The sequence below is a fragment of the Hetaerina americana genome, unplaced genomic scaffold (assembly GCF_022747635.1).
Source record: "Hetaerina americana unplaced genomic scaffold, ioHetAmer1.1.p SCAF_116, whole genome shotgun sequence".
NCBI classification, from domain to species: domain Eukaryota; kingdom Metazoa; phylum Arthropoda; class Insecta; order Odonata; family Calopterygidae; genus Hetaerina; species Hetaerina americana.
The window spans coordinates 820,748-837,240 of NW_027286248.1; positions in this window are offsets into that span (position 1 = coordinate 820,748).

Below are 16,493 nucleotides of genomic sequence, written 5' to 3' on the forward strand. Positions count from 1 at the left end.
CAAGGTCTTCATTACACCAATGCATTTTATGGGGCATCCCTTTGAAAGTAAACATGTCGAATGAAACGTATATATTGAACACGAGAGACAGTAAGCATTGCTTACTCCCGCCAAAAGTTAAACTTTGAACAGTCACGATTGACTACGTTTCTCTGAGCCACCCCTTGACATTTGCGCCTCATGTGTCAAAAACACTTTTGTGTTCTCCTCAGATATGCAAAACAATACAATTGAATTGAAGTGTGCTCCTCGTGATTGAAGAAAACAAATTTTTAGGGGAACCTTTTCTTCAGTTAACAGGTCACTGAGAAATTTTAATCAGTGACATTACATTATGGCGTAATTCAAATCAGCCACCTGTGGGTCAGATATTTTCAATAAAATCTCAGTTAGCATTATTCACAACGTCCCTAATTTACAACAGAATTAATCCTCCGTGACATTAATTTTGCGCGAAACAGGATCTTGTTAGTAGATAATTGATTATCTCACTTAACGTGTATTTTAGGAAAGTGTGGGTAATATGAAATTTACATGCCATTGGTGCAAAACTTACCAAACGTGCGGAGTATGAGTTTTCGCTCATTTTTTTCTGAGTTCACGGCTGTCCAACTCATTGCCCCTGAAGAGATCAGACCTTTGTGTCGGGAAATCGGGATCACCGCTGACCGCGTTTACGAATAAGGACAAACTATCTGCGTCATATGAATACAATCAAATCACCCCTTTCGTGGACTGGAGAAGTGATCGCGTGGACCTGGAACATTTGTTTACATGAGGGCTCATCGAAAGAGAGTGATCGGAGCGCGTCTCTATGGAGACGGATGAGCGGCCCGCTTTCTCTTCGCCATTCCACGAAGCGCGCGGCCAGATCTCATCTCACGCCCGTACCTGCCCTCCGAGCTCAAGGGCACAGGAAGCATATCACATTCGCCCTGAGAAGCGCGCGGAGCGTCGCGGCCGTATGATTCCGCGCATGCGTCGTGACGAGAATCGCTGATACGGTGCCGCCCCCCACTTGCCCTCGCAGTTCCAAACTCCGGCCGTGGAGAGGATTCGAACGCCGAGAGGGTAAAAAGAGCGAGCCGTCGAGGAAGAACGGGGAATGTGCTCTTCTCATTTGCGTTCGCTGTTCAATGGTCTTCTCCACAACCGGAGCCAACGCGCCGACGAAAACTTCATATATAAATGTAACCAGTGGAAAGATCTGAAATCACTAGTTACTTTTCCAATTGGACTAATGATCCATTCTATTTCATGCAGAATATGTGTGCTATGGTTTGAAATTAATCCCTGGAGTTGCAAGCAAGACTTCTGAATGGAAGGAAAGTGTCGATTTGTAAACCGCCAGCGAGAGGTCACACAATGTTTTAAATTCAAATTCTTTCTCTTTAAAATAAGTATCAAATATTTGAAGCTTGAAATCACGTAATACACGCATTCATTTATAAAATTGTAAACCAGTAATTCAACTTCCTGGCAATGTGAAGTCGAGTCGTCCTAATTATTAACATTATTTTGTGCTGTGACTCTTTTTCACTGGAGCCCTACGATAAAATAACATGGCGTATGATAAACTAAAGAGGCTCACCTTTTTTATATAACTTTCCCACAAATAAATATTACATGATAAGAAGAATATTTGACATTAGTCATTTCAAAAATCTGAACCTGCCCTAAATATTTTCAACGAAAGTAATAGATGCATTAAGGCACCATATGATGTTAAACGATTTTCGATATTTATTACTGTTGAATCTCCAACATAGAAAGTACTTTTTCACAATAACCGGTGCCATTTTAGTCACGCGATATATTGAAGGAGCAATTGACATCTTTATACATGCTTGTGTCTCAACTCAGAATTGTTAATGTATGAAAAAATATCACGCCGTAATTTATCACAGTTGAAAACTATTCCACGCAGTTTCTTTGAAAACAGATCGTTGGGTAAAATTTCACATCATTCGACGGGATTATTTGCCCCCTTTTCCATGTCTAGCTCATTAGCGCTGCATAATTCTATCACATTTCTTTGAGATTACGTATCTATTAATATCGTTGGGTTTTCCATTTCAGTTATTTTCATTAAACAATTAGAATTCTTTTTCATAAAACCAGTTTGGGATCTATTTTTAAACGTTGAAAATCATTTTACGAGTTCTCTAAAATCCGACCCAATTATATGTGCCAAAACTTTTCAAAACGCAGCCAGTCAAAGTCTGACGAGTGAGCCATTACATTTAGAGGCATTCGGAATACCTGGAAGTGCCATGCCTCAAAAAATGGTCTTCTTATGTTGGGAGCATGTATCTCCATTTCCAAGGCCAAGTTTGATTTCACAAAGATCTTTATCGACCTCTGCGGAATTTTATTTCGCATAAAAATCACTGCTCCTTTCCACATGGGGTGTCCTAAAATTTCTCGAGGCCTTGCACGGGTGTATTTGTATTCTTCAATGTGCCCACGGCGACCGTGTTTTTATTTCAAGACGCATGCTAACAGTATTTCAAAAGATGATGGAATTGGCTACACAGAGAGAAACAATTTAATATTTAACGTTGTAAGGGTACAACTACCCAAGGATATATGGACTCCCCAATTGTTTAGTCCATAATAGTGATAATTTTCTAACGTGGTTGCAGCAACCACGTTAGAAAATATACCAGTTGTCACTTTTCATACATGATTTGAATTTTACCGTAATTTGTTAAAAAATTACGTAAAACATGTATTCTTTGTAAACTAATGTATTTGACCTACCAAGCCCTAAAAATTAAGGAGTGGGAAAAATTCAGAAAATTGAGCAAATTTTTTATTTTGCACTGCTTTCTGAGCAATCGAGGGAGCTAAAATATATTACAACATCCATCAATGAGGTCATAAAAGTTTCTCATGAACCGACGGCATGGAACATTTTTCCCCGGTAATGAAATCCATGATACCTTCTCATGCTATTGATGAACTATCAATGTTCATTCCAAGGAAGTCAGTCATGCCAGGAAATTTTCTACCAAACATGAACTGCTACAATCCGTACTCATCATGTTGCCAAAAATCAGTATTTTTGGCAATGTTGGAATCATAATTATCATAGCATGTATGGGTGCCTTTTATGTATATTTTTTTCGGGCTCGGCACCTTTCCTCGAAATAATTTCAAAACTTCTTCGTTTGCATTCGAGATTATTATTTTTCTATCCTTATTGTAATTCTACTGGTTTGAGTAGGTTTTGGTTGGTACAACCTTCAGCAATAGTACGACGGTGTGTACATTATCAAACCATAAAATCATATATTTTTGATGTCACATTTCCCCACGGTCATTAAAGATTCAACTAAATCATAAACGATTAAAATTAAATCACTTAAATAAAAAATAAAATTATTTAGCTGTAAAAATTGTTGTTACATAGGATGAAAATCTCTTTCGCTGACTTTCAATTCAAATTCAATAAATAATTTATATGGATGTCACAGCACTGAAAAACACGGTGCAGCTCAATTTATCCCAGCTCAAATAAAATGGAGGTTAACAGAGATGTTTAAAAACGCAAAACAATCGACTGTCACGTCGCCGATCGTCATCAATTACATCGGAATTAGGTCGAGCATGGGGATGAAGCTATTTATTCCAGTTAAAATTGTCAGTTATACTAATACCTGCCTACATCTCCATAATTCGATCAAGGTTATCCCGTTTCATGCGAGCCCAAATTTGTTACAAAGATATAATAAGGAGTAGGACTTAAAAATGTACGCTCCTTGTGAGATTACATGTAATGTTTAATGCATTATTCTCGCAATTGAAAACAAAAGGTAAGATTTAATTTCGACGCGAAATTGGCAGTTCGTTGACAAGAGGAAAGGCCGATGAATCCATTAAGGAAGCATTTTACTTACTCGCTGTCGGTCACAAAAGAGATATCAATGGAGAGAATTCTCCGAATCGATCCAGTTACGAGGAATTGATTTCGGGGGCTCGGGCAATCAATTGAATTGGATGCATCACGCGAAAGGAACGGGAGGCGATGACACCCACGCAGCATCCATGTGGAATATCAAGTACTTTAGAGGAACAGATATGCCTTTTGTCACGTATTACCTTCTTTTTTTCACCAATTCCACGGAAGCATGAAGGAAACAGATAAGAGGTACTTCAAGCTTGGGAAAAACATTTCATTTGTAGCTTGCGATGCCTTCATTTTACCCCAAGACAATATTCAAATGTTTAAACGTACCAATCCTATTGGATAGTGTAATTGATACGTTTGAGCACGCTCTACAGCTGGGGTTGGGATGCATGTATCTTTCGTCGGCAGGAACTTCAAGTTTACCCCTGTGCTGGGCGGGTGTGTACGTAGAGGTAGTTTTCACCAGGTGGGCGTTTTTCGCCAAGCGCAAGAAGTTCTGTGTACTTCAGGCCAAAGAAGATCTTGTATCTGAAGATGGGCCTACGAACTGATGCGCGTTGTACGTTGCCAATGAGTCTGTGGAAAAGTGCAAGTTTGTTTTCCTCATAGTTGCTATGCTGCTGAAGATTTGTTCCACAGGTGAAGTCAAGGCTTACCTCGTGACTATATGGCGTGTGAAAGTCTCACACGAGGATGTAGATAAGGGGAGCGGTTCATTTTCCCTGTGCCTCCTGTGGTCCATCAAGGAAACGAGGTACCCGTAGAAATCACATGGCAATCCAAGAGACATTACCCGAATTACAGGTAGAACCCGGGTCCCATACATTCTGCTCACTGCACGCAGTTCGCGGGACCATTATGAATACCCCGTATATGTATGTAAAAGGTGGAGGGTAGCAGTTACCCCCCTCCGTCTGGGCAAGGGACAGTAGATTCGGATATTCCTTGTCAATGACTTTAAAGGAAAATTACATTTAATGCCAGGAAATCTCATTGAAATCCGAAACTTTTTCTTTCGTAGCGATTCCTTTGATCTAAATTCCGAACGAATAACAAAAATGGTGAATACACCATATCCCTTTTTGAATTGTAATATTAACATTCATTATCACATAAGGTGCTCATATTTAAAAACGCAATCAAGACTTGGAAACTATCATTATTTCAATCCGAGTGTTTACTTCAGCCCTCCATACTTCGCTTCATAATGCTAACTCAAATCAAACACGATGCTTATCCCAACAAAAACCCCTCTTTAATTTGCCTACGTATTTATCCTTTGAGTTTTTCTTTGAGGGACTTCATTATGTTCCCAGTAGAGTCTTCAAGTCTCAATTCGGGCCCAAACCATCTGGTTTTTCAATGTCATATTTGTTTGTGCTTGGCTGAATCTTCTAAGAGAGTCTAAAAAGATGTTTCACCTTTGCCTTCCACATCACAGTGCTCACTGGGAGCGATTCCATCATGAATTTCTCCCTCACCTTTAGTTTCGGGTGTAGATGGCGAACATCTGCGCTATTGGTGCTACTTACGCGAAGTACATCAACGTAGCATCCGAGTGCTCCATCCACCGAGTTTGGAAGTCGTCCCCGAGGGAAGCCGCCGAAGTTTGGAAGTAGTCCAAGTTATGGCCATCCACTCACGCCTCTACCGACTGTACTTTCGGTTACTGGCCATTCATTTTACTTCCTTATTTCCGAACCCGTTGGCCATCAAGCTTTCTTGCGATAACTCAACTGAACTCACACGTAGCGGGCGTTGTATTGTTTGGGACTCAATGGGCGATGGGGCGACGTAATATCATTTGCAAAAGGCCGTCTTTGTCGTCTTGAAGCCGGATATCGGGAGGCGTGATGGGATTGATATTTGAAGAGGGCCTTAACGCCTTGGAAACTTGAGCCGCGCTCGGAATATTTACCGCATCAGGCTCCAAGCAGCGTTTCCGCGTGCCTGAAGAAGTCGAGACTTATTTTTAAATTCAAAATTTCGACTAGCGCTATAAAAAACTTCTCACTTTCTCCTCTCCAACGTAATTTTATGAATAGTTGTAAAGATGATGCAGAGTTGTAATGATAATATTCGATTTTGGACCAGAATCGGTTTTCCTGAACAAATAAATTATTGCCGAATATGCGCAACTCAGTGTGCTCAACGCTACTCAGATACTTGTATGCTGCCGATTTTAAAATGCCAACCCTTGCTTTTAGGTTAGGTTGGGAGGGATATTTTTTATCAGAATTCCGTGATATTACCACCAAACTACTTCCGTTCTATGACCTTGGCTACTTCCGCGAATCATTTATTTTGGTCTAAATAATACACATTTTCAAGGTCTAAAGCGATTTCTCTAATACTAGCAAGAAAGGGCTTTTCAATTGAGTAACGGGAGAAAATGGGAAATAAAATGCTTCTTGTTTGCAGTATTTCGTTAGATTTACGGTTATTACGAGAACCAATTCGCTTAGTAACTGCTCCTTTCTTTTAATAATGAACTTTCTCCCGGGATCGTCAATGCGTCTTGCTACTGCTTCATTATTCAAGCCCTTGGGCACAAAGAGGATTATTTTTCTGGATGTGTTGAAAGTGCAAACAATCCCTCCGTCCGAGAGAAATCATTACCTATTACCACACAATGGAAAAACCCAATTATTCCGTCGCGCACGATGGACCTTCCTCAAATAATGACGAATCTTCTGCTCGCCTCGCCGCAGGTGTGAATTATTACCTTCCGTTGACGAGCGTCCTCAGCGGAGGCACAAATCGCCTCGGCGTTTAGCGCGCGGCCGACGCGGGAGTCGTGTCCCCATCGGACGCTTGACCGAATTTCATGCTCGCTTCCATCGTCGCTCTGCCCTTCAACAAACTGAACGCCATCCCGACTATCTCTTGGAGATTACTCCCACGGCTTTATTCATTGAAATCAATGTCACGTAATGAATGGAAGAGCGTGGTTGTGCGAGCAAGACACGATGGAATATGGCAACACTAAATAGCTGTAATTTAGACTCTCTCTCTCCCTCCACAAATATCAGGGTAATTCGACCGAGAAACCTTGAGTGGCTAAGGCATTTGGGAAGCGCGACTCTTTCGAAATATATATTTTTTCTAGTATGCCATATTGTAAACTATTTATAATTATCAATAGTTTTTGCAAAAATAAAAACTTGAAAATTGCCATGATCAGAGATAGTTAACCGATTGGAGGAAGGTTTTGGTCGTCCTCGCTTTGTTACACCACCGCAGACACTAAGGCACTACCGCTTGGCCTGAATTATGTTTCCCGTACATTTTCCCTCTTAGTTGTACTATTTAGGGGAGGCGACCGACTGCTGAGGTCGTTTGCGCCATTAGGGATGGACAGGAAAGGATGAAGGCTGGAGAGAAACCCAGCGTCGGCATTAGCCTACTCTTAACGATAGGCGCCGAGGGGTCCGCAGCTTAACGTCCCATCCGACGGACGGCGTACTCACTCAAAGTGCCCTCCACAAAGCACCTCAAGTAGGGTTTGGGATGCCACAGAAAAATATTCGACGACGCCGGGATTTGAACCCTATTTTCTATACCCTATTTAACCAAAATGCTTATCCTCATCCATCCCCGTTCGCCCATTTATCAATATTCTTACAATATCACTAATGTGAACAGCCATTGTAATGTTAATTCAGTATTTAAATCGCATCAATTCCGTTTTCACTCCGGTCCTTCCTTGCGTTAGCGTCTGTTCCCATTCCATAGCGTCCATCCCATCTGCTTCAGAATTTGCCACCTTAAGATTCTAAAACTTCTTAAGTAAGCGCTTTACTTAATGTGGGGCGTAAGCATTTTTCGCTTCCGAATGCGTAAAGAGTTTTCGTTCATTGTTCTTTCATTTTCTCAATTGTTTTTGTCGGTCTTCCGTAGAATTTATATTTATTTTGCTCCTCTATATGTATATATATATATGTATATATATATATATATATATATAAATACAGATGTAGATTTTTAGAATATAGAGACAAAAAGAAAGGACACTCACCATTTCGAAGATATTATATATATATATATATATATATATATATATATATATATATATATACTCATATATACAGAAACAGATATAAGGAAATATATATATATATATATATGAACACAGATGTAGATTTTTAGAATATAGACTTCAGATTCTGAAGACGACAGCCAAGCTGTCGAAACGTCAAATAACAAATTGTGAGTGTCCTTTCTTTGTGTCTCTATATTCTAAAAATCTACATCTGTGTTTTTATATATTTGTGCGTCGCCGAAGAGCGTGCCATTTCGAAGATATTTATGTATATAAATAAATAAATAAATAAATATATATATATATATATATATATATTTTTTTTTTAAAACTTCCCTCTGAATTACTCATTTAGAATAGACTGATGTCATTTTCCTACGGTTACATAATTGTTATTTGATATCGGTTTCTGTAATTTAACACACATAATTCCTCACAGCCTAGATGAGATGCCAAATCAGGGCTTATTTCATCAGACTGTTGGGTCTCTCGTATGAGGGTGACAGTCACATCGAAATTTCATTGTTTTTCGACGCATAAGTCGTGATTTATGTTCTAATTTGCTTTATTACGCAGTCTTTTGGTGCATTTCTACTTCGATCATTGCGAAAAGTTATGCCGATGCATCACGCAAGGTCTGACATGACTTCGTTTCTAGGCTTGTACTTTTCTCTCCTTCATACGATATTTTCCTGCTTTCTTTTTGTTTCACTCCTCCACTTAATGAGCAAGGACCGCCAAAACACTCGTCATGATCATAAAAAGAGCCATTTCATTTTACCGAAGAAATTCCAATCAACCCTCATCACACTCGAGAAACGCGAGAATCTGCAATTCCTCAAATATCCTTCATTTGAATATCAAATGAGAATTCGGCCTTTTGGACTCGTTTCGAGTGATCACGAGAGCGAAAACATTTCGTCGATCAAGGGACTCGGAGAAGGGGTTTGCCTTTTCGTGGAGATGACTTTTCAAATTATTCAGGAGAAGTTTATTTCTTCGGAATAAGCAAAGCAATCTGGAAGTTCTGTTCGGATTTTTCCACATTATTTTTCCGATCATGCTTCTATCTCTCACTCAGGGAAATTGCACGAGCTGAGCTGGGCCGCTCCTTTCCGACGTATTCACTTGGCATGCTTCAGGAACACTCTCGTTTCACCTCAGTTACGCCAACATTATGTGTCATGTATGGGAATGGGAATATTGGGCTTGAAAGTTTTCGCCTTCAGAATTCCGCTTGAAAGCAAGTGACATGATGGCAGCTTGCGCAACATTCCAAATTAATTTACCCGAATATGCAGTATGATTAACGATGATGGTATGAATGGCAATAACATTCCCCATGACCTTTCTCATTTCGTACTTTTATGCTCTTCATCTACATCTATATAGTACCCCGCAAGCCGCCGCAAGGGCGTGTGGCGGGGGGTGGTAGGTCACCACCCGTAAAAGAGAACAAAACCACATGCCAAACCGACACATCCATGCAAACCTATACCCACAGTGGCGTTCATGCAAAAACCCTTTCAACTTACATGCCTTCAAATACATATACTATCAACTAACAAACAGAAGGACATGAGTAAAAATGTATCCAATAACGTGCAAGCTAGAATTTGCAAAGTATGAAGGCAGAATTCCACTGTCACATGGACATGCAACATAAAATGCTCTCCTCACCCAAGCAGTCTTCATTTTAACATGCTAATTTCTTTTTGGTCCTAAGTGTACCTTGATTCTCTACATATTTCTTCGATTCACTTTCTCTGTAAGTATTTTCATTCATATCATTACCGTTAAGATTTCAGTGTTCATTTATTCCTTTATTCTTAAGTTTGGGTATTCTGAGTGATCCATAGCTCCTTGCTCCCTGTTTGGCATTTCAAAAAGAAAACCTCTGCAAATCCACGCCAAATATTTTCAGCAAACCAAAAGTTTTAATTTTAAATTGTCATTTCTTGTACCAAGTACTTTTGCCTCTTCTCTCCACATGTACTCCACATAGATGATACTTGCACGATTCCTAATATGGTCCGAGTCAAGTCCATTTTTTGATTCCTCCTCAAGCTGTAGAAATAAATTTCAATTCAGTGAAGTGGACTCACATCAATCTATCCTTAAACTATCTTCAGGTGTGTAAAGTTTGCAAAGCGAAAGAAGATGTGAGCCGTCAATAGTTGATAGAGAGCAAGAAAGTTGGTCATCCTCTGATTCAGGCGAGTTTTGCAATGAAGGAATTAAATATTCATCCCTACTGCCTTATTGTTTCGCCTGCTTCCAGGAGTCAAGGCTTTGAAGTGTAGCTCTCTGCACCGAAGTCGGTTTCAAGTAGTCCCAGCGAAACACTCCATGCCTCAGTCGTGCTCCCGGGATCCAGAACCTTTGGCTATGGGCTCCGTCTCCCCTCTCCACCTCTCTCCAACCCCGCTCTTTAATTCTCTCGTAAAACAATGCCGCAACTGTATCATAGAACCTGTGCCGACAAATGAAAGAACCTTTACATGCCTAGAGTAGCCTAGAGAGAAAAAGAGCTTCGTTACAAATTTATTTTATAACTTTCACGATAGCCGCTAGGATAGCGAGCATTTGCAACCCATGTCAGATAACATCGATTTTGTTATTCGAACGAGAACAACTTATACCGTAGCACACACACATTACCGCGGCATACTTGAGTCCACTACGTGGATTTCAGTGGGGACATGACGATTAATTAACCGGAATAGACATCGGGAATGTGATGCTCCCTAACTTTTTTTCGCAATTGATAGAGCTTGATTTATTTTCACGGAATGTGCGTCTTTTGTGCGTGGTAAATCTAGTAAATAACGGTAAAATTCAAATCAGCTGTCCAATAATCTTGATATTTGGTCGTTATTCCACATCTGGAATGAAAACTCTTTAAAAAGAACCATTTGAAGTCACCTCGCCTTGAGACTTTGAGCAGTGAAGTGAATCGCGATGGAATACGAAGAAAGACAATCATTGGATGCGAATATCACATTGGCCCGCTATTCACATGACGGAAAACTGAACTTTAGCTGAAGTGGTTGAGGAGGATTACTGCTCTTGGGTTTTACCTCATTTTTGAGACTACCATTCTTACCACGCATAAAATTTTTTTCAAATTTTCATTCCATCCAAAAAAAGTCGTTTCTCCGGAGGAGACCGAGTGAGATACATTTTCCCTTCCTTCGCGAACCTTTCCTTCCGCCAAGTCAAATGCTACGTTCGTATAATCCCTCTCTTCGATGCCGTCGCTCTCCCCTCCAGTTTCAACTAATATGCATATCATATTTATTATTTTAGAAATAGAACTCTTTGATGTCCTTCCATTTTGAGGGATTAGTAAAAATATGTTTTTATTTATTTGAAGACTTCTATGTTAATTTGTAAAAATATAACTTCATTCTGTTCTCCGACAAAAACGTGTAAATTTTTGAGACTACCAATTCTTCCTCCTTTGATCCTCAAATTTAGGTGTTTCTCTCCATCGCCATGGTTGAGAATATCTGCCTAATCCTGAGTGGAATTCACGCATTTTTGATGGGGAATGGATTTATTTCCCCTGCGCCGCCCGCGGCTTCCCATTAGTTCACTCTTAGGTTTAAGCATAAAGAAATCAAAAATTACAGACAAGAAGCTTCGCTGGTGACCAGATGCATCACTCAAATTTGAACCGGAAACTCTTCGATCAATAGCCGAATGGTCTTCCCTCTAAATTTATCACACCGCAATGCGATTTTACTCGTTGTACCTCTTTGCAGATTTTCGACGCTCGGAAAAATCCTCAGCTTAAATGTAGCTCTGCTTCATGGCCCGCGATATGTTTATAAAAGGTTAACAGTAACATTCATTTCTTCTCTAAATCATGTCACAGTAACTCCCAGGTTTTGTTGTGGCTCGCTCCATGGTTGGAACGATTGGGCAAGCATTAAGCTCTGCATTTCTGGCCAGTGCTAAATTTGAGAAGGGTAGGAGTCCTCTACTCTGTCCTAGCATCGCTGAAATGTTTCTTGGCTGGCCGCGAGACGAAAGGCCAAAGCATAAATCCGGCTGCTAACCGATTAAACATCTCCCTCACGTAAACGCCCCCACGACTTGCTCTTAGGCGTGACCGGTGGCCTGAAGCGGGTACGACTCGAGATGAAGGCCCGAAAGCCCCGAAACGACACGCGTCCACGCCGAGAGGGAGCCTCGCTGAGTTCCCATTCTGAGTGGGACATTGTGCTCGTTACCAAATGGCAAAGCAGGTGCATGCTTCAGAGCTTCTTGTGGGCGGAATGTGAGTCGCTCGGCGAGTTTTATTTTGCTCAGTGGGCAATCCTCCTTCATCTCACAGACTCCACTCCGATATCACTCCGTGGCTGAAACTTTTTCCAAAACAATTTGGTTATTAATCACTTTAACTCAAGTTTACTGACATTAAATGTGGCAAAATGCCAGTATATATAAACACGTTCCCTTTCTATCAGGAAATCAATCTTAATAGCTTTGTGCAAGTTAGTCTTATCCGTCTCTTGGAATCGCTATCTGTCTGTAATGAATGCAATTATTCAGCGTGCATGTGAACTCTCATTTAAATATAAATCCGTCTCTGGGAATCGCATGTGTTTGCTCTTCAGAAATTTTACTGTCGTCGTTGATATTATTCGCTATGAGATCACTTTTGCCAGTTACTCCTCTAATTCCTTGAGTCTCACATGCATTCAGGACTCCAGAATATATTAATGTAGTATGAATCCATTATATGAACTGTCTGTCGCTTGTTTCTATGTCAGTTGTTTAAATACATTGGATATGTTTTGTTACGAGTATTTGCTTCAGCGATAGTTACTTTTTTACTGTCTCAAACAATGTATTAATTGATAATAATTAACTATGAGGATATTACTTCAGGAATAATAAGATGCTCTGCCTTAGTTCCTGCACTATCTATATCTATCCTAGTTATGCTTAGGACGCCTCTTTTTCTTTCTTAGAATGTGGGGTTTTATTTCATTTATTTATTTATTCAAGCCACCACCAGGGTGTATGGCAGGGGGTGAATACAAACCAGAATAATTTTTCCCGAGCATGACTCTACTGCAATCGAACAATGTTATTCTGATCCATTATCGTTTGTTGAAAAAATGAAGTCTTAAATCTATTTGTTCTGCACTTAATCCCTCTAATTTTACTAGCATGATCTCTTCTACCGAAGTAAGATGGGGGTAATAATACACTTTCAACATCACTACTACAGAGACCTCCTTCCAATGACTGCAAGAGCTTCAATTTGTAATTTAACCTTCGCTAGCGGGAGAGAAACCCGGCGTTGGCATTAATTAGCCTACTCTTATCGAAAGGCGCCACGCTTTTCAAAATCCATTCTTGGCATTCGCCCTAGATGTCTTATAATCATAAGTGATATCATTATTTTGGTCTCTAGAGATATCATCCCTAGTATTTTTCGTCTTGGCGTGAGATGGGTGGGGTCCTCCCTACTCGAGCCCTCCCTCCCCCACCCGTCACCCCGAAGCGCAATTGAGCATTCCCTGTCGGTGTGTGCGGATCGCGCGCGTATGAACCTGCCACCTGCTTTGCGATATAATTATCTTATTGTGCCTCTGTACCTTCTCACCCACACCGTGTTTTCGATTGGGGAATGCGATCCTTTGGCTGCCGGAGGGAAGAATAGCCGAGGAGGAGTCGGAGAAATCGCGGCGAGAAACATGGTGCCCCTGCGCGTCCATCTATTTCCGTTTTCCACTCTAGATGTGTTTTGTTTCCAACGACTAACGGTACGGCTTTGACGGTTTGTCCCATTGTTTGTGAAACCACTTAAGCCCTGAAACAACCCTTGCCTACGCAGAGACATGGCCGATTTAAAGTTTTCCCGTGAGATTTTCAAACCTCTACCTTCGTCAGCGGTTTTTTTATGCGAACAAGAAAGAATCTTTGACGAGAGTCAATCCGAGATCGGTGAGAAATCATCTAAATCAATAGATTTTTTATTTTCATTAAACCATCCTTTTCATCCATAGAAACCCTGTACAATAATTTCCATTAATATATCAACCCGAGTGATAACCTACTCCATACGGATAGGTATTTAAGTAATACAGGCATGTATGTATGTAGGTACTCGCATAGATGTTTAAGTTAAGCAGTTAACTTCGGTTAACTTAACTTAAGTTTCGCAAGTTGACTTAGTTAAGAGCAATGAAGGCACGCGGGTGACGGCAATAAAATTATCATGGGGGTCAGTTTTTTGTTTTTTTATTTTAACATAGGATTAGTGGCATTGATTATTCTTATGTACACTTCACTAATTTAATTATTTAATTTAGGTCTTGATTTTAAAAACCGCATGGCCTATTTATACGACTTTTACAAAGCATTGAATGTGTGTTCTATACTTGGGGCGAAGCAATATTCGCGGATTCAAATTTAGCTTTGCCCAATATTTACATATGCGGATTTTGAATAAAGGTATCGGAAGAGGGATGACAGGTTGAAAATGATATTTGTTTCAATTTTCTCTAAATCATTTCATTAATTACAATTTGCTTCTAATAAATAATATTATTATGATAGAACAGAAATATTTCACAGGAGTTTATCATTTTTTAGTTTCATATAAATTGAAAACGTTTTATTCACACGTCAAAAATTACATCATCAATAATAAGTTGTAACTTTTATCTTATGAAACGGAAAAATGTGAAAAATGATTCGTACATTTTATAACTTATTGTCAGTTAATCCGACATGATAATGATCTAAGTGAAATACAATTCCCAGGACTATCCTGGATTTTACCGTCTAGTTATCATGGTGAAATGCCTTAGATACTGTAATGTAACAGTGTCAACGGGCTGATTGGTCCACTTCATTCTATTTTAGCCGTCACTTGGGTTAGTCTCTGAGACCTTTGAGAACTGTTAGGTTTGTTCAGACTCTTACAACGCAATGCCATGTAATATCACATTCTCAATGGAAAACACTGTCAGCTTTCCCTCAAGACTTGAGGCACACTCAATATAAATTCTGTTCTGGTGTAGATAAATGGCTTCCCTGTGACTCTTCCACTTTGTTTTAATTAGCTCCCTAAGTATATGCCATTAACAAGTGAATTTCATCTCCCTCGATACCATATTTCACTCGGTTACCTACAACACTTTCCTCTACGTATGTACCAGACATGGAGAACTCTAATTAATTTAATAGCTCATTTTATCGATTCTCTATTGGGCGAAGAGGCAGCATACTTTGAGAGTCAAATGGGATAATCCACTGTTTTTGGAAGAGTGATAGCGAGGATAGATTATTGAAAGGATGTGTGAATCCGGCGCTTATCACTCATTGCAGGCCTTCCAACCACACTGTTTCCCTCGAACCGCTTTCCTTCCATGCCGTCGCCAAATTTCGTCTTCTTCTTCCTCACATCCTCTGACGTCACCTATTCTGCGAATTTCCAACGACTCCAGAGTGCAGCAGCACTTTATACGTAACTCAAAGTGCTTGGAAATATGTACTTCTTCATGACTTCGTTGAAGGAGGTGATCCTATCATAAAATACTGTCAGCGAAATGGGAATTCCAAACCAAAGTAATTTCAATTCTAACGTAAATAGTGTATTATTATTATTTAATGCAATACCCAATAGTCACCGTTACTGAATTCAGGGTTTTATAAATAATGCTAAGGATGTATCAGCAATAAAAAATAATGCTGCAGCACCCAATCGCTTAAGTGGAATGCGTTGCCTTTATTGTCTAGAACTGTACATATGTTTTCACCAAGGAATTTTTTCAAATATGTGAATTTAAGGAATGAATAAACATTTTCATTAAATTAAATTTAAAAAAATATGAAAACGATTCCAATTTATATTTTATAGGAAAAAATTCTTTCTGGATGCAATGAAGATGAGTAGCGTGTAGTATCTCACCCTTTTGTGTATTAAAAATAATATATATATATATATATATATATATATATATATATATATATATATATATATATATATATATATAAGAGCATCCGCCCGGCAAGTGGAAAGATCCGGTGTTCGAGTCCCGGTTGAGGAAATATTTTTACTCTTGTGATCCGTTCGATTCCGCCTTCCCCACCTTTATTGTGTTCGTCCTTTATATGTGTTCCTATCCCTTTTCCTTATATCTGTTTCTGTATATATGAGTATTTATTCGCCGTTTGGCGGGATTTCGTGTTTGAATGTGTATATATATATATATATATATATATATATATATATATATATATATATATATATATATATATACGTCGTTTGAAAATGGATTTTTTAAAACGAATTTTTAACATTTGGGAGCAGTGAACGAAAATTATATGTGCTTTATGAATAAACTCTTAAACATTAAATATTTTAATTTAAATTTATCGGCATTCTCAAAAAAACCCTTTATCACCTCCCTCTACGTCCGCAAGCGACTTCTGCAAATTTTGGCATTACGACTGGAATGACAGAGCGATAAAATTCCCTGAAAATATAGTAATTATAATTCTTGCGGGAAA